Source organism: Hordeum vulgare, chromosome 7H, assembly GCF_904849725.1.
Source record: "Hordeum vulgare subsp. vulgare chromosome 7H, MorexV3_pseudomolecules_assembly, whole genome shotgun sequence".
Lineage (NCBI taxonomy): Eukaryota > Viridiplantae > Streptophyta > Magnoliopsida > Poales > Poaceae > Hordeum > Hordeum vulgare.
In genome coordinates this window covers 130,110,805-130,131,335 of record NC_058524.1, presented here as the reverse complement: position 1 = coordinate 130,131,335, position 20,531 = coordinate 130,110,805, and positions in this window count along the sequence as shown.

Below are 20,531 nucleotides of genomic sequence, written 5' to 3'. Positions count from 1 at the left end.
GCCTTGTTCATGGCCAGCCAGTCCATACCAAGAATCAAGTCAATGTCGGAATTGCCCAAGACAATAGGAGATGCCATAAAAGCATAAGCGCCTATCTTGACAGAAACATCCGGAACCAGACAATTGGAATTCATCAATCTCCGAGGAGAAACTATTGACATAGGCTTAACCAAATCTTGACAAACAAACTCATGCTTTGCAAAGAATGGATGGGACATGAAGCAATGTGATGCACCAGAATCAAATAACACTTAATATCATTGACGAGGAGGTTACCCATGATCACATCAGAGGAGTTGTCTGCTTGAGCTGCGATCACCATGTTGACTCGAGCTGATCTGGGGTTGAACTTGACAAGAGCGTTACTTGGAGGTTTGCCTGGAGGAGGAGGCGGTAGTCGGAGCTGAGAAGTACACTTGTTGGCATAGTGACCCTTCTGCCCACACTTGTGACAAGTGACATCTGCTGGCTGCCGGTACTGAGTCTGAGGAGGCCCTTGCTTCTGATGCTGGTATCTTTGTTGGAAGACAGGGTTGGGTGGGTGGGAAGAACCATGACCACCTGAGTGCTTAAGCTGCTGCGAGTGCCGAGGAGGAGGAGACACCCATAACTTCTGTTGCTTCTGAACCACCTGAGTCGAGGAAGAGCTGGAATCTCTGAAGCGCTTCTTAGAATTCTCCACCGTGAGCAAGGCTGCCTCTGCTCTGAGAGCTAGGTTATAGAACTTGTCGAACTCCTCAGGATCGTGCAAGGCAAGAGCTAACTACAAATCTTCTTTCAAGCCACCCCTGAACTGATAAATCTTGCTCTTCTGATCCGGGATATCCTGCAGCGCGTAATGGGCCGGCTCGTGGAACTCAACGTTGTACTTGTACACGGAATTGCCACCCTGCTTAAAACGCGTGAACTTCTCACACATCTCCTCCACAAAACTGGAAGGGATGTAGTGGGACCTGAAGTCACGACAGAACTCATCCCAAGACATCACCCTGGCGCCTCTGGAGTCCTTCAACTGCTGCCACCATATAGAAGCCTGCCCCTTCAACTGAAACATTGCAAACTTGACATAATCCTCCGGACGCACATTGCTACACTCGAAATGTTTGTTCATATCACGGATCCAATCTTCTGCATCAAATGGCTGGTCGCATGAAGTGAACGTCTTTGGCTGGTTTGACAGGAACTGACTCAGACTCGCAAACTGATTTCCACCATGTTGAAAATTGCCTTGCTGTTGGTTGGCTCTCTCTTGCAGCAACTGTAGCAGCAGATGAGTGTTTGCATTAGTAGCAGCCATCACCGCTTGCCAGGCCTCTGCAGGAGGAGGCGGCGGCGGCAGAGGGTTCTCCGGAGGAGGAGGTGGAGGCGGCATATCCTCACGCCCTGGGTTCTGACGAGTCGGTGGAGCCATCCTGAAGACGGATAACATATTAGCCCACAGAATAAATTGAAGATATTGCTGAATCAAAAGACAGGAATATCTAAACAGGAATAAGCAATTGCACTCGAACAAAATAGTAAGAATGCTTCCTCAAAGTGACGGACGAAAAAATTCCGATTAAGACCACTGCAAACGAGTATGAGCTAGAACTGCTCGGAACAAACATATGATCAAGATTTCCCCAACCTCAATCCTGCATCTGTAGGAAGATAGTCCTATAAGATACTACTTGATATCCCACCTATGAATTCCCGAAATAACTGGTCATGCAATCTGGTACACGGATACAAGGAGTATATCACACAACTCCTAAACTAACCCGTCACCTGTATCACATCCGTCAACACACAACTAGCATCTCGGACCTTCATCTACAACAGACCCTCGTGATCACAACGATACTAAGTATGGCAGTACCCCCGAACAATCTTCACCAGTACTGGGGACATCGGGGTTATCTCGCCACTACCAGTATTGAAGCAATTACGAACATCCTTCGTTCTTAGATACTCAGAAATCTGAATGATGGCGATGTGCGCAAGAATCCCCTGGAGCTCAACTCCCCGGAAGAAACTCAAAGCAGACAGGAGGCACCAAGACAGGACTCCGTCACATCGAAATCATATAGATTTCACAAATACCCGCGTGATCCTAAAATAAAATTTTGAGCGAGAAGAGGACCAAGATGCGGTCCTTTCCGATCTGGGGATCGAGGCCCCGAATTGGAAAGGAGCGCATCTAAGCGTCTCGCAAACAGGTAACACATCACATACATAATAATAAAAGATAGACAATCATGGGTTCAATTGCCTTCTCATAAATATATCAGAGTACATCACGCATACAACGAAAGTAGTTCCGCTACGGACTACAAAACAAGAGAAAAGGCTATGCTACCCTGCTTGCTGGCCCACGATCACGACCACGCCTCAATCTTCTAGATAGTTCATGTACAGGCGGTCGGACTCCTCGTCGTACTGCCACACCAGCTGCGTGCCATAGGGATCACCTGTCTCCGGGGTACCTGAACCTGTTGGTGTTGTGAAGGAATCTGTGAGCCACGGGGACTCGGCAATCTAAGACCTCAACTCGTGATCTCGTCGGATTCCTTAGAGGAAAACCTCAACTCTGGGGAGAACCAAAGCTTCACTTGGATTCCTATATGCAAGATATATCGCTAAGGTAAGGCAAGGCTAGCAGGACCTCCTGACGTGTCGACGACCCTCATAAGAGCCACGTATCTCAGTCTTAGGACACGCCGGATGAGCACATTGTACAATGGCCTGATAGACATCTCCCGAGTTGCCCCGGGTTGGCCCCGCACACGACTCTAGTTTGGACCAACACTCATGAGGAGCACTGGCCCGGGTTGTTGATTAAATTCCTCGGGTAGGCCATTCCCTATGCAGATTATTATTAAGTGATGAGCAAATTAACACCAATGTTGGGTCTTGCCGGACAAGCCTTAACACTACGCGATTTATCGAGGGGGTCCCCATAACAACCCTGAACGTGTTAGGAGCGATCAATATGGAATCAAACACCGATAGCCGGTAACTAGGGCGGCAATAACGGAACAAAGCACCAGACAAAAGGCTAGGCCTTCCGTTATTTACCCAGTATATAGGTGCATTAATTCAATAACAGAATTTAAGATAATGATATCAAGCTCATGTTATCACATGAGTCAAACACCTGCATCTAGCAACGCTAACATTAGTAGCTGAGCAAAGCCTACTTAGCCATTCAAGTTTACTAGGAAGGCATCAGTGTTTGGGTTCATGGCATATCAAGAGGCAAATATTTCAGTGGTAGGCAGCGAGCATATGACAAAGGAAACGTAATCTAGCATAGCAAGTCTAGAGATGGAACCAAGGTCATATCATCTTGCCTGTGATATCCTCAGCTTGGAATGATTCTTGATCGTCCTGCACGTACTCTCCTGACTTCACGTATTCGTTCTCGGATCACGGTGCTACCCAACATAAGAATAACATCCAATGAACAACAGCACCTCAAGATGCAACAATCACATGATGCATGAGATGAATATGAGCATGCATCACTATTTCTATCACTAGCGCAAGCTTAAGGAGTTAAAACATGTTCATGGACAGAACTGCATGCTAATATATTTTGACATGCATGAGAATGACATGATCAGATGCTTCTCAAGAAAACGATGCAAAACCATATAAAGAACATTACAATCGGAGCTACGGATCAACGGGAATCAACGAAACAAGATATGAAGCCCTACGTGTCAAAATCATCACCACACACTCAAATGGCACAAATCTGGTATTCCCAGGTTGCCAAGACATTAAAAAAACCATCATGGATGGGGTGGAGCAAATAAGAACACCACAACATCAACTATGCACTCACAAACACCAAAATGACAAAACTACACAATCTGCCATAAACTGCATCATAACACTTTGTGAGCTACATGCAAAGCACCTACAGCCACCCAACTATGACAAATAATATAATTGGCTGCAGCTAGCCAAGAATACTACAAGCACAAGCAAGAATCACACAAAAAGGAATTAAGCACCGAAAGTTACAAGGCTGCAAACTTGCCCAAAACCATCAGGTTCAGGGACTTAGTGAAAATTCCAGATTCTCACTTTCTGTCTATGCTCTGAAGCATTTTGACAGCAGCCAAAACAATACCTACAGGGCTCCAAATGACATGAAATTTTACGGGGATATAGACAAACATATCAAGTCAAACGTTCTAGTTGAAAGCTAAGGCTAGATCACAACACAATGACCAGCACAACCTCATCTACAGGAGAAGAAAATATACATAGATTCTCAGACTTAGTGAAAATCTCAGATTTTCACTAATCTGGAATTTCAGTCACATGCCTACTTTGGATGGGCACTACTTGCACACATGGATTCCAAATCATGGATTGAAACCAACATGTGGTAGAGGGGGTCACCCTCTACTACCACAACCAAGATCATGGAACCAAGTTCTAAACATAGAAGAAAAAGAAAATATGTCATCTCCAGAAAATGTTCCAATGGAAGAAATGATTTCACCAATAGATTCCTGGGATCTTTCTACCCCAAATTCATATGAAATATGTATGCACTTGCTTGGAACAAATGAGCTCAAACTAGGAAAGGAAATCCACATGGAATCATATATATAGTGAATAGTGAAACATCACATGTGCTATTCACTATATCAAACCTACATAGGATGAACACATGATCACAATATCTATGGGGTACATGAGACGTAGTCCTCATGACTATGTGCATTGGCACATCACCACACCATCACATGAGACTAGCACAACAAAGATAAACACCTACATAACTAAAAGAGATGGCACCACTCACATATCTCACGTAAATACTTCTACACAAAAAATGATATCTTGACCATGTGCTCCCCAAGTCATATCTTGTCATGACATGGGTGAGACACACATATGGTCACACACATACCCACATACACACACACCACATGATATGTGGAGAGGGAGGGAACCCTTCACACACACACACACAAACTTGCACAAGGCCACCACCATGAGGATGACTAGCACCCACATGCTCTAGCCTAGCAAGGCACACAAGTAAAAATCACAAGTAAAACACACACTTGCATGCAACACTCCCCTACACATGCACATGAATCCACAAGCACAACCTCAAGTTATGTGACTTGGTGCAAAAGAAACAGGAACCACAAACTGATGATAGCAACAAAAATAATGCCTCCACTCTACCTAGTGCACACAGTACATATACATGCCCAGGAACAACACATGGAAGAAACACACAGCCTAAAATAAAATGGGGGGGGGGAAGAGATTTCGAACCCTGCACCCCTCTATTAAACAACAACACCACTACCACTCTGCTAAGGATCAGTCTTTGACAGAACAGGGATACATAGCAAGAAACCCTGCTCTGCTGCGCAAGGCACTGTCGAAATATATGCAAAAAAGGGGGGAGTGCATCGACTAGGGATCGAACCCTGCACCTCAGGTATACCACACGCAGACACACACCACTGCGCTACTACATAGGAGCTTGACAAAGGGCGAAGCACAACCGAGGTAAACAAACAGGCCGTCCTGCTCTGCCTACAGAGGCTGCCAGCGACAGGGAGGTCGCCGGGCAGGACTGCTGCTGCTGCTGCGCCACGACAAGGGATCTACGCTATGCCGGCTGCGTTGCAAGGAGTACATACAACCTGAGCCATGACACAACTATCAGGAGCATCCATCTACCGCATCATAAGAACTGCGTCTACCCAGCTACTGCACCACGAACACCTACCTACTGCCGATCTACTACAAACAACGAAGCTCGACGTGCACTACAGCGGATCCGAGCCGAGGGAAGAAGGAAGGGGTGATGCTCCTCACCTTGGGGAAGGAAGTAGGGGAACCGATCGGAGGAGAGGGCGATGGAGAGGAAGAAGATTCGACGCCGAACGAGTCCCTGATGCAGAACCGAAGGAGCACCGAGTCCGCGGCAACGGCGTGCTCCTCGTCGACGGTGAGGAAGCCCCTCGACCTCACCGAGGACAAAAATGGGGCGCGGGCACCACCCCATGCCCCTGGACATGGCCGCCGGCGCTGCTCGACGGTGACGGCGGGGTAGACGACGGCGGGGCTGCTCTCTCTCTCTCTGCTCCTAATCTACAGAGAGCTTACCAGGAAGAGGGAAGAGAGATGGGGAAAGGAGAGAGGTGGCGGCGGCGGCTGAGGAGGAAGAGGGAACCCTAGCTTCGGGGAGGCACGGACGCCCACGCATATAAAGAGGGGACATCGACGTTGGTGCCCTCACGGCGTTCGCGCACTCTCTCTGCTTCCTGACGGAAAGCACGCGCGGGGAGGGAACGGCGTCAGAAGAGAGAAGAAAGGGCGGGTTGGGCTGCCGCACGCACGAGAGGAGAGGATGGACTTCGGGAGGGAGAAGGGGCCCATCTGGCGCCTGATAGCGAAGGAGGGAAAAACCTGCTGGTGTTTCTTCATTTTTTTAAACAAACAGAGAAGGAATAAAACCCTAGGCAAATCTGAAGAAGCTAAAAATAAAGCAAACATATTCCTGGCCATAAGGACTTATGACCTAATAGAATAAAATGACAAAGGAATTTTTAGAGCAACTAAATATTTGCAAAACAGAATTTGATCATCTGTTTTGTGTATATTTGCACCTCTCAACAAAGTATCCAAACCAGCAACTTCGTAACTACACAACCACCACAAAATATACCCAAAACATGGACATTTTTAAAACAAGGAAGGGACAAGTAAATTCTGGGCTTGAGATAAGAGAGAGGGGGTGAAGATGGTTTTGAAACCTAGCATATGCTATCACATGCATCACCCTACACAAGCTATGCATCACATGCACAACAACACAAGGCACCACATGGAATCACAAGAACTCAATGCAACACAAGGACACATGACATGATATGTCACAATATGGTATGCATGCATGCGAGGAAGAAAAAAAAAGTAAGGGACACATGAAATCATACATGCAAAAGGACCTCTCACATAACAATGTCAAGTTGGTCCCACATGGAAGGTTACAAAAGGGAAAGCTTTACACTTGGGGCACTACACAATAGCAACAAAATGACACGATCACATGCTACATTTATAGTTTGGGTCTTGTCCATCACATCATTCTCCCAATGATGTGATCCAGTCATCAAGTGACAACAATTGCATATGGTCAAAAAACCTTAACCATCCTTGATCAACTGGCTAGTCAACTAGAGGCTTACTAGGGACATTGTTCTATCTATATATCCACACATGCATCTATGTCTTTCATTCAATACAATTATAGAATGGATAATAAACAATTATCTTGAAACAGGAAATATAATAATAACTATTTTATCATTGCCTCTAGGGCATATTTCCAACACTAGCATCATTTCCAACCTTGCTCCCCGTCGGTCATGTTGTTTTGAAAGGGGCATCTCCACAAGAAGACCAAGCACGAACACGAGGTCGTCGCCCCCGCAACCTTCCATTATGACGACCGATGAGGAGGAGCTGCTGGTGTAGGCCATCATGGAGGACTCCGAGCGGGAGTACAAGCGCCGCCATGTGAAGGAATGTGAGGAGCTGCAGGAGATGATGGAGTTGTCGACCGCCGAAGACGTCTATGGGTTGGAGCTAGACGTGAAGCAGGAGGTGAATGAGAAGGCCACGGAGGAGCGTGCATGGGCGCCGTGGTCACCACCATCACCATCACCCTATTCTGGACGCCCCCACCCTAAATCGACCTGACCAGCGACACGAGGACAATGGCACGTGAAGACGCCGACGGCATCGACGACGTGCGGGGCAACCGAACTACCTTATTTACGTTTTCTTTAATTTTTACTTAAGTACTATACATGGACCGTGACTATGATGGACTGTTTTCTTATATATTTATGTTTTAACCTATTTTGCAATGCCTTTTTTGAATGTTTTTATGTTCAACATGGACAATGTTTGTGATGCCGCCGTGCGTTGGTTACGCCGATCCACTGTTGGGGAACGTCGCATGGGAAACAAAAAATTTCCTACGCACACCAAGATCAATCTATGGAGACTAACATCTACGAGAGGCGGAGTGCATCTACATACCCTTGTAGATCGCTAAGAGGAAGCGTATATAAAAAGGTTGATGTAGTCGAACATCTTCGTGATCCAAATCGCAATCCCTCCCGCGATCCCATTACGATCCGTCCCGATCTAGTACCGAACGGACGACACCTCCGCGTCCAACACACGTACATCTCGATGACGTTCTCCGCCTCCTTGGTCAAACAAGAGACGACGGAGAGGTAGATGATTTCTCCGGCAGCACGACGGCGTGACGGTGGTGGTGGTGTAGCTGTCCCGGCAGGCCTACGCCTAGCGCTACCAAAACCGCGAACGGAGGAGAAAACGATCTAGGGAGAGAGTGGGGCGCCAAGTTCTTCATGTGTCCTCTTGGGGCGCGCCCTCCTCTCTACATATAGGTCGAGAGGCATGGGGAACAACCCCTCCAAGCCTTAGGGAGCAGCAAAGGGGAGAGGAGGTGGAATTCTAGTCCCCTTCCTTCCCTTCAATACAAAGGTGGACTTTCCACCTTTCCCAACTGCATGGGCCTTGAGGGACTTGTGCGCTTGGTCAAATAAGACCACGACGTCTCCCCTCACCCCATGCACACATTTCGGACATGGTGGAACCCTTGGTGGACTTCCAAACTCCTCCGGAAGTTTTCAGAACCTTCTAGAAGCTTCCTAGTACAATACCAGAAAACCACGAAACTTTCCCGGTAGCCAAAATATGACTTCCCATATGTAAATCTTTACCTCCAGACCATTCCAGAGCTCCTCATGAAGTCTGCGATCTCATCCAGGACTCTGAACAACTTTCGATTACTACCACACATAACTCATTAATACCAAATCATTACCAAACCTTAAGTGTGCAGACCCTGCGGGTTCAAGAACTATGCAGACATGACCGAGACACTCTCCGACCAATATCCAATAGTGGGACCTAGATGTCCATATTGGCTCCTACATATTCTACGAAGATATTTATCGGTCGAACCACGATGTCAAGGATTCAAAAAATCCATATACTATTCCCTTTGTCTATTCGTATGTTACTTGCCCGAGATTCGATCGCCGGTATCTATATACCTAGTTCAATCTCGTTACCGGCAAGTCTTTTTACTCGTTCCGTAATACAAGATATCATGACTAACTCCTTAGTCACATTTCTTGAAATCTTCTTCTAATGTTGTATTACCGAGTGGGCCCTAGAGATACCTCACGGAGTGACAAATCCCAGTCTCGATTCACGCGAACCCAACAGACATCCTCGAAGATACCTGTAGAGCACCTTTATACTCACCCAGTTACGTTGTGATGTTTGATACACACAAGGCATTCCTTTGGTGTCCAGGAGTTGCATGATCTCATGGTCATAGGAATAGATACTTAACATGCAGAAAACATTAGCAATAAACTGAGACAATCACATGCTACATTCATAGTTTGGGTCTTGTCCATCATATCATTCTCCTGATGATGTGATCCCGTTATCAAATGACAACTCTTGTCTATGGTCAGGAAACCTTGACCATCTTTGATCAACGAGCTAGTCCATTAGAGGCTCACTAGGGACAATGTGTTGTCTATGTATCCACACATGTATTTGAGTTTCCAATCAATACAATTCTAGCATGGATGATAAACGATTATCATGAACAAGGAAATGTAATAATAACAAATTTATTATTGCCTCTAGGGCATATTTTCAACAGTTTCCCACTTGCACTAGAGTCAATAATCTAGTTCACATCACTATGTGATTGTAATGAATCTAACACCCATACAGTTCTCGGGTTTGATCATGTCTTGCTTGTGAGAGAGGTTTTTAGTCATCGGGTGTGAAACATTCAGATCCGTGTACACTTTTACAAATCTCCATGTCATACTGTAGATGCTTCTACCATGCTTCACTTGGGACAATTCCAAATGATTGCTCCACTATATGAATCCGGTTTACTACTCAGAGTTATTGGGGTTAGTGTCAAAGCTTGCATCAATGTAACCCTTTAGGAAGAACTCTGTTATCACCTCCATAATCAATTTTTGTTCCTTAATCCACTATTTACTAAGGATAACTTTGATAGCTATTCAGTGATTCAATCCTGGATCACTCTTTGTACCCATTGACAGACTCATGGCAAGGCACACATTAGGTGCCGTATACAACATGTCATACTATAGAGCCTATGGCTAAGGCATAGGGGACGACCTTTGTCCTTTCTCTTTCTTCTGCCGTGGTCGGGTTTGAGTCTTACTCAAATTCACACCTTACAATATAGTCAAGAACTCCTTCTTTGACTGATCCATTTCGAACTCCTTCAGAATCTTGTCAAGGTATGTATACATTCAAAGTTATATCAAGCGTCTTGATCTATCTCTATAGATCTTGATGCTCAATGTTCAAGTAGCTCAATCCAGGTTTTCCTTTGAAAAGCTCCTTTCAAACAACCCTTTATGCTTTCCAGAAATTCAACATTATTTTTGGTCAACAATATGTCAACCACATATACTTATAAGAAATTCTATAGTGCTCCCAATCACTTTCTTGGAAATACAAATTTCATCTAAACCTTGTATAAACCCAAAAACTTTGGTCATCTTATCAAAGCGTATGTTTCAACTCCGAGATGCTTGCTCGAGTCCATAGCAGGATTGCTGGAGCCTGCATACTTGTCAGCATCCTTAGGATCGACAAAACGTTCTGGTTGTATCACATATAACATTTCCTCGAGGAAACCGTCGAGGAAACAATGTTTTGACATCCATATGCAAGATTTCATAATTGAAAAATGCGGCAACTGCTAACATAATTCCAACAGACTTTAACATCGCTACGGGTGAGAAAGTCTCATAGTAGTCAACTCCTTGAACTTGCCGGAAACCTCTTTGCAACAAGTCGAGCTTTCTAAATGGTGACATTCACATCCATTGGCTATCTTCCTTTTAAAGATCCACTTCTATTTAATAGCCTTACGACCATCAAGTAGTTCTTACAAAGTCTACACTTTGTTTTCATACACGGATCCTATCTCAGATTTCATGGCCTTCAACCATTTGTCGGAATCCGGGCCCACCATTGCTTCTCCATAGCTCGTAGGTTCATTGTTGTCCAACAACATGACCTCCAAGACATGATTACCGTACCACTCTGGATTAGTACGTGTCCTTGTCGACCTACGAGGTTTGGTAGTAACTTGGTTCGAAGCTTCATGATCACCATCATCAGCTTCCACTTCAACTGGTGTAGGCGCCACAAGAACAATTTCCTGCGCCCTTCTACTCTGTGGTTGAAGTGATGGTTCAATAACGTCATCAAGTTCAACCATTCTCCCACTCAATTCTTTCAAGAGAAACTCTTTCTCGAGAAAGGACCCATTTCTGGAAAGAAACTCTTTGCTTTCAGATCTGAGATAGGAGGTATACCCAACTGTTTTGGGCATCCTATGAAGATGCATTTATCCGCTTTGGGTTTGAGCTTATCAGGATGAAGCCTTTTGACATAGGCATCATAGACCCAAACTTTAAGAAACGACAACTTGGTTTCTCTAAACCATAGTTCATACGGTGTGATCTCAAGGGACTTTGATGGTGCCCAATTTAAAGTGAATGTGGTTGTCTCTAATGCATAACCCGAAAGGATAGTGGCAAATCGGTAAGAGACATCATAGAACGCACCATATCCAATAGGGCACGCCTACGACGTACGGACACACCATCACACTTTGGTCTTCGAGGTGGCGTGAGTTGTGAAACATTTTTCACATAGTCTTAAATGTATTCCAAACTCATAACTCAGATATTCTTCTCTATGATAACATCATAGAAACTTTATCTTCTTGTTACGATGACTCTCAACTTCACTCTCTAACTGCTTGAACTTTTAAAACATTTCAGACTTGTATTTCATTAAGTAAATATCCTCATATCTACACAAATCACCAGTGAAAGTTAGAAAACAACGATATCCACTGCGCTACAATATTTATTGGACTGCATACATCAAAATGTATTATTTCCAATAAGTCACTTGGCCGTTCCGTCTTACTGACAAACGAGGCTTTCAGTCATCTTGCCCATGAGGCATGGTACGTATGTCTAAAGCGATTAAAAAATCGAGTGAGTCCAAAGATCCAAAATCATGGAGTTTCTTCATGTGCTTCACACCAATAGGCATGGTTCACATGTCTCAAATGATTCAAAATCAAGTGAATCAAAAGAACCACCAACATGGAGTTTCTTCATGCGTTTTACACCAATATGACTTTAGCGGTAGTGCCACAAGTATGTGGTACTATCATTATTAACTTTACATCTTTTGGCATCAATATTATGAACATGTGTATCACTACGATCGAGATTCAATAAACCATTCACATTGGTGCATAACCATTGAAGGTATTATTCATGTAAACGGAATAACTTTTACTCTCCGACTTAAATGAATAATCGTATTGCGATAAGAACGATCTAATGATGTACATGCTCAACACAAACACCAAATAACATTTATTTAGGTTCAACACTAATCCCGATGGTAGAGGGAGCATGCGATGTTGATCACATCAACCTTGGAATCAATTCCAACAAACATCGTCACCTCGCCCTTAGCTACTGTCCGTTTAATCCGTAGCTTTTATTTCGAGTTACTAACATTTAGTAACTGAACCGGTATCTAATACCCAGGTGCTACTAGGAGTACTGGTAAGGTACACATCAATAACACGTATATCAAATATACTTCTGTCGACGTTGCCAGCCTTCCTATCTACCAAGTATCTAGGATAGAAGCACTTAGTCTCGGGTTTGGGTTCAACCTTGGGTTTCTTCTCTTAGAGCAGCAACTGGTTTGCCATTCATTAAGTATCCCTTCTTTCCCTCGCCCTTCTCAAAACTAATGGTTTTACTAACCATCAACACTTGGTGCTCCTACTTGATTTCTACTTTCGTGGTGTCAAAACATCACGAATAACTCAGGGATCATCGTGTTCATCCCTGATGTGCCATAGTTCATGACGAAGCTCCAATAGCTTGGTGGTAGTGACTTTGGAGAACCATCACTATCTCATGTAGAACATTAACTCCCACTTGATTCAAGCGATTGAAGTACCCACACAATTTGAGCACATGCTCACCAATTGAGTTATTCTCATTCATCTTGTAGGAAAAGAACTTGTCGGAGGTCTCATACCTCTCAATGCGGGCACGAGCCTGAAATCCCAATTTCATCTCTTGGAACATCTCACATGTTCCGCGATGTTTCAAAAATGTTTTGGAGCCACAATTCCAAGTCGTGAAGCATGATGCACTGAACTACAATGTAGTCATCAAAACGTGTGTGTCAGATGTTTGCAAAATCCACAACCGACGGTTGGGGGTAGCACACCGAGCGGTGCATTAAAGACATAAGCCTTCTATGCAGCAATGAGGACAATCCTCAGTTCACGGAGGTCCACATAATTTCTACTATCATCTTACAACATAGTTTCTCTAGGAACATATTAAAAATAGGGAGCTACATCGCGAGCTAGTGATCTACAACATACGTTTGCAAAGACATTTTGACTATGTTCATGATAATGAGTTCAATTAATCATATTACTTAAGAACTCCCACTCAACTCAACATTCCTCAGGTTGTTCGAGTGATACATGATCCAAATTCACCAATCCAAGTCCGATCATCACGTGAGATGAGTTGGCTTCAATGGTGAACATCTCCATGTTGATCATATCTACTACATGACTCATGTTCGACCTTTCGGTCTCTTGTGTTCCGAGGCCATGTCTGTACATGCTAGGATCATCAAATTTAACCTGAGTGCTCCACGTGTGCAAAACTATCTTACACCCGTTGTATGTGAACGTAGATTCTATCACACCCGATCATCATGTGGTGTCTCGAAACAATGAACTTTCACAACGGTGCACACTTGGGGAGAACCCAATTTTATCTTGAAATTTTAGTGAGGGATCACCTTATAATGCTACCATCGTCCTAAGCAAAACAAGGTGCATAAAAAGGATTAACATCACAAACATGGCCTTGATCTTGTGCTTCTTGATCTCCATCCCCAAAGCACCAGCATGATCTCCATCTTCACCGGCACAACACCATGATATCCATCATCATGATCTCCATCATCATGCTGCCATTGAGGTTGTCACGCCAACTATGCTTGTACTACTATTGCTACCTCTTAGTGATAAAGTAAAGCATCACCAAACGCAAAAAAAATTAAAGACAACCCTATGGCTCCTGCCAGATGACGTAGCATCGACATGCAAAGTCGATATTTAACTATTACAACATTCTCATCTCATACATCAAATATATCACACTGTGTCATTGGCCATATCACATCACATGCATACCCTGCAAAAACAAGTTAGACGTCCTCTAATTTGTTGTTGCATGTTTTACGTGGCTGCTACGGGTATCAAGCAAGAACGATTCTTACCTACGCAAAACCACAACGGAGATACACAAGTTGCTATTTAACCTTCTCCAAGGACCACCTATGTCAAATTTGATTCAACTAAAGTTTGAGAAACAGACACCCGCCAACCATCTTTGTGCAACAAGTTGCATGTTAGGTGATGGAACCGGTCTCTCGTAAGAGTACGAATAATGTTGGTCCGGGCCGCTTCATCCAACTATACCGCCGAATCAAGAAAAGACTAAGGAGGGAAGAAATCTGAATATCAACACCCTCAAACTCCTTTGTGCTCTACTCGATATCATCTACGCATAGATCTAACTCATGATGCCACTGTTGGGGAACGTCGCATGGGAAAGAAAAAATTTCCTACGCACTCCATGATCAATCTGTGGCGACTAACATCTATGAGAGGAGGGGTGCATCTAAATAACCTTGTAGATCGCTAAGCGGAAGCGTATATAACGCGGTTGATGTAGTCGAACGTCTTCGCGATCCAAATCACAATCCATCCCGCGATCCCATCACGATCCGTCCCGATCTAGTGCCGAACGGACGGCACCTCCGCGTCGAGCACACGTACAACTCGATGACGTTCTCCGCCTCCTTGATCCAGCAAGCGTGGATGGATAGGTAGATGAGTTATATGGCAGCGCGACGGCGTATCAGTGGTGGTGTAGCTATCCCGAAGGGCTACGCCTAGCGCTATCGAAACTGCGAACGGAGGAGACAACGTTCTAGGGAGAGATAGGGGCGCCAAGGGCTTCGTGTGTCCTCTTGGGGTGCTCCCTCCACTATATATATAGGTGGAGGGGTGTGGGGAACAGCCCCTTCAAGCCCTAGGGCGCAGCCAAGGGGAGAGGAGGTGGAATCCTAGTCCCCTTCCTTCCATTCCATACAAAGGTGGACTTTCCACCTTTCCCAACTGCATGAGGCTTGAGGGACTCGTGCGCTCGGCCCAATAAGGCCACGACGTCTCCCCTCACCCCATGCACAAACTTGGGACGTGGTGGAACCCTTGGTAGACTTCCGGACTCCTCCGGAAGTTTCCAGAACCTTCTAGAAGCTTCTGGGTACAATATTAGAAAAACCTAAAACTTTTTCGGTAGCCAAAATATGACTTCCCATATATAAATCTTTACCTCCGGACCATTCTGGAGCTCCTCGTGACGTCCAGGACCTCATCTGGGACTCCGAACAACTTTTGATTACTACCATACATAACTCATTAATACCAAATCGTCACCAAACCTTAAGTGTGCAGACCCTGCGGGTTCGAGAACTATGTAGACATGACCGAGACACTCTCCGGCCAATAACCAATAGCGGGACCTGGATTTCCATATTGGCTCCTACATATTCTACAAAGATATTTATCGGTCGAACCATGATGTCAAGGATTCAATCAATCACATATACTATTCCCTTTGTCTATCGGTATGTTACTTGCCTGAGATTCGATCGTCGATATCTAAATACCTTGTTCAATCTCGTTACCCGCAAGTCTCTTTAGTTGTTCTGTAATATGAGATCTCGTGACTAAATCCTTAGTCACATTGCTTGCAAGCTTCTTGTGATGTTGTATTACCGAGTGGGCCCTAGAGATACCTCTCCATCATATATACGGAGTGACAAATCCCAGTCTCGATTCACGCCAACCGAACAGACACCGTCGCACATACCTGTAGAGCACCTTTATAGTCACCCAGTTACGTTGTGACGTTTGATACACACAAGGCATTCGTCCGGTGCTCGGGAGTTGCATGATCTCATGGTCATAGAAACATATACTTGACATGCATAAAACAATAGCAATAAACTGAGACGATCACATGCTATGTTCATAGTTTGGGTCTTGTCCATCACATAATTGTCCTAATGATGTGATTCCATTATGAAATGACAACTCTTGTCTATGGTCAAAAAACCTTGACCATCTTTGATCAACGAGCTAGTCCATTAGAGGCTCACTAGGGACAGTGTGTTGTTTATGTATCCACACATGTATTTGAGTTTCCAATCAATACAGTTCTAGCATGGATAATAAACGATTATCATGAACAAGGAAATATAATAATAACCAATTAATTATTGCCTCTAGGGCATTTTTCCAACATAGACGAACAGCCAAAACCAAACATGAATGTTCATTTTACCGTGCCAAACATATAAAATCTGAACCAAACGGAGTTGGGCTTAATGTTTTTTTTGAGGTCAATGTCGCCGCTTTATTTACTCATAAAACTTCAGGATCTCATCCGAAATAACATCAAGAACGTAGTCCGGGATAATCCCCAACCAAACCTTACAAAGCTCATCACCAACACCGATTGTCGCCAAGATATTGTTGGGGAACATTGCATGGGAAACAAAAAGTTTCCTACGCACACAAAGATCTATCATGGTGATGTTCATCTACGAGAGGGAGATCGGATCCACATACCCTTGTAGATCGCTAAGCGAGAAGTGTTAATAAATGCGGTTGATGTAGTGGAACACCTTCGTGATTCAAATCACCATCGTCCCACGATCCGTCCCGATCTAGCACCAAACAAACGGCACCTCCGCGTTCAGCACACGTACAACTCGATGACGATCTCCGCCTTCTTGATCTAGCAAGAGAGACGGGGAAGTAGATGAGTTCTCCAGCAGCGTGACGGCGCGTTGGTGATGGTGATGATCTATTCCTGCAGGGCTCCGCCCGAGCTCCGCAGAAAACCGATCTAGAAGAAGAACTACGAAGTAGAGGTTTAGGGTTGCACGTGGCAAACTTGTGTCTCAAAAATCCTAAAACCTCTAGTATATATATGAGGAGAGGAGGGGCTAGCCTTGGGGCTCAAGGGAGCCCCTAGGGCATCGGCCCAGTGGAGGAGGAGGGACTCCCACTCCAATTCGGTTTGGAAGGAGGAGTCCCTTCCTTCCTTCCCACCTCGTCTTTTTTTCTTCTCTCCTTTGATTTTTTCTCTTCGCCGAATGTCACACCCTGCTTTTGCTATCGCTTGTCTCTGTTGTAAAATTCTGAGCTTGTTAAAACTTTTTCAAAACTAATGTTGTGAGTGCCATGATTGACATTGTATGCTTGTATGCTTGATCATGTGAGGTTTTAAAACCCTAAATTCCTTTGGTATTTTACTGATTTCCAAAACCTTTGATAACCAAAGTAAAACCACCTTGAATTGCACTGCATGTCCTTGATAGCAAGCAGTGCTACTACTCATATTTGGAAATCTGATTTTTACCTATCTTTATATTTCAAAACCACAAAAATAATTATTTTTGTGAGTATTTTCCTAATTAAATAACCTGTCCATTCCTAAGGTCAGAATTGGTATTCCAACATGGAAAAATATTTTCTGCTTTGGAAAAATCTGATTAAATTTAGAGATGATCAGAAGGACATATATTTTACATACATAAGATTTTAAACCCCATTTTGTATTATATTTATTGATTAAAACTATAAAAGCTATTTTTGTCTGTTTTGGCATTTTGAAATATTTCCAAAGGAAATATTCTCAATAAATTCGTAGAAAATTCCAGTGATGTCCCTAAGCCTTGTTTGGTGTCCACATAAAGTTTCACATTGATCAAAGGAGGATAAGGATCCCAAATAACCCAAAAACCCTGTCTGTCCAGAATCAAGTTAGAGCAAGTCTACATAGCAAAGTTTGTCCAATGAGGCTAAAACTTTGCAGAGTGTCTAATACCTCAAATGAGGGTTCTACACCAAAAATGGGATTTGTGGGACTTAGTTTGCCCACACTCCTTTTGGAAAGAACATATCTGGTCATATTGGAGTGATTTCAAGTTTACAAAGCTAAACTTGTCCTTTGGAGCTCAAATTTGGTGGAACTCCATGGTTCACCACCAAAACCAAACGTGTTAAGTCTCAGCACCACTGGTGGGGTGCAACCCCGTGTGCCCACTGTCGAACACCTTCTGACAGATAGGAAAAAGCCACCTTAGCCACAGCTAAACCAAACTGCTTTGCTTCAAACTCTTAGATTAAGTAGACAACACCTGTATCTAACCCCAATCAACTGGCCCTTCACTGGTTCAAAGTGGAAAGGCCAAAAACCCCAATTTAGACCTCAGTTCATGACTGACAGCACCAGTATTTCTAGCCTCCTTTGACCAGCCAAAGCTCCCACTAAAACCAAACGGCTAGCCACACCCCCCAGCAAGTGCTAGGACATGCTATACACGTCCAAAGTACTCCAGAGCGCACCAGCGTGCCGTGGCATGCCAAAACTGCGCTCTGGGCGTGCTACAGGGAGTCACCAAGGTGAGGGCGACGCCCTCGGCCAGTTCCAGCGTCCCCCGAGATGTCCAGCCTCCTCCCCGACAGCCCCTCTGCATCGGGCAAGCCTCAGGGCCCCTCCTCTCTCGCGCTAGAGCTCACGCGACGCGTGCCCGCACGCTCCAGAATCGGCCAAGCTTGCGTGGCCACGAATGCTCGCCTTCTCTCTCCCTCTCTCTTTTGCAGATGGTTCGGGCAGTCCAATACCACGTCCTGAGACCGTGGTTTCAACCCCGACCTCTCTCTGCACCCCCATGCGCGCCACGGTGAGTCATCGGGGCTCCCGAATCTGCTCATCGTCGCGGGCCTATAAATAGCCCTCCCCTCGCTCTAGCACCCCTCAGATAGCTTCGCCGCATCCACTAGCACCTCCCTAGCCACCCCAGCAAACCAGCAGAGCCCCGGTGCTCGAGATCGACCGAGGCCCCTCCGCCTCGGAGCTTCGGTCAATCTCGGGCTACACGACGGCTCCTACGCCCCTCGACCCACCAAACTGACCCCCTTGACCCCAGGAAGCTTTCCCCCAACTCGCCCGAGCTTTTCCGTGTCTCTAGCCACCCCCTCGACCACTTCCCGAAACCCCTCCGCCACGGCCTCCTCATCGCCGGCGAACCCCTGCCTCCCCGTCGTTGTTTCGACCACCAGCAGGTAGGCGACGGTCAGGCGAACTCATTCCCGTGTTCATTAGAGCTTGAGCACATCGGCAACCTCGTCGGCGTCCTCCTCCTCCTCTCTGGCTGGAGGTAGGAGACGACCCCGACAGGTGTGCCCCACCTGTCGGTGGCCCAACCTCCACCCCCGCGCTGGCCTTGGCCACTGACCGCACGGCCCCGCGTGTCAGGTTCAAACCTGACGGCGCATGCGCCTGGGCAGGCCGTCGGCTGGCCATGGGCCAGCCCAACTCTGGGCCGAGCCAGGCCAGGAGGTGGCCTATTTTTCTTTTTTATTTTAAAACCAGGATTTCTAAGATTTTTATAAAAACATTTAACTAGTGTAAAAATATAACTCTTCCACTGTTATTTTCTAAAAATGTGTAGTATTTAATGATATGCTTAGATGAATTTTCCCAGCAACTATTCTATTTTACAATATTAAAAAGGTCTAAAATGGAATAGTTTTGCTTCTGCTTGGTTGTTTTCAAAAATAATTCTTCAAGGAAAACTAAGACAAATATTTTTTAAATGATATCTTAGATTTATCAGTAATAGGGAACATTTTTAAAATGACTTTGTGGACTGTTTCTGTGTGAGCTATTTCTTATTTGTTGTTTTATCGATGATAGAAAATCCGTGTGACGAGGGAATCGGAGCGGAAGACCTCGAAGACCCCGGATACTTAGCTGACCAAGGCAAGCAGCCCTTTGACCATGACTGATCATATGTTACTTTGCATGTTATAATAGCAAGTATTCCCGTTGCATATGATCATAAGTGTCGGTACTCATTGATATGATGTTACCGAAGGCTCCTTCGGAGCACATGCATTGAGCTTGACTCTACCCTTAGGGTCATGCTAACACCATGTTGACAAGTAAAGATAGAAGTAGTATTATTCATGAGCATGATGTTGTCCTAAAGCAAGAGTTTATGAAAACCCCGTCGGGTGCCACTAATGCCTGAGGGTGATGATGAGTTAGGTGGTCACTTTTGTTGAAGTGATGCACCCGGTATTTGTGTGAGTAAGGTTTCGGAAATGGGATTAGATTTATGATGTGTCGACCGTCCCAACCTTACCAGTACGACCACGTTACCCCTTA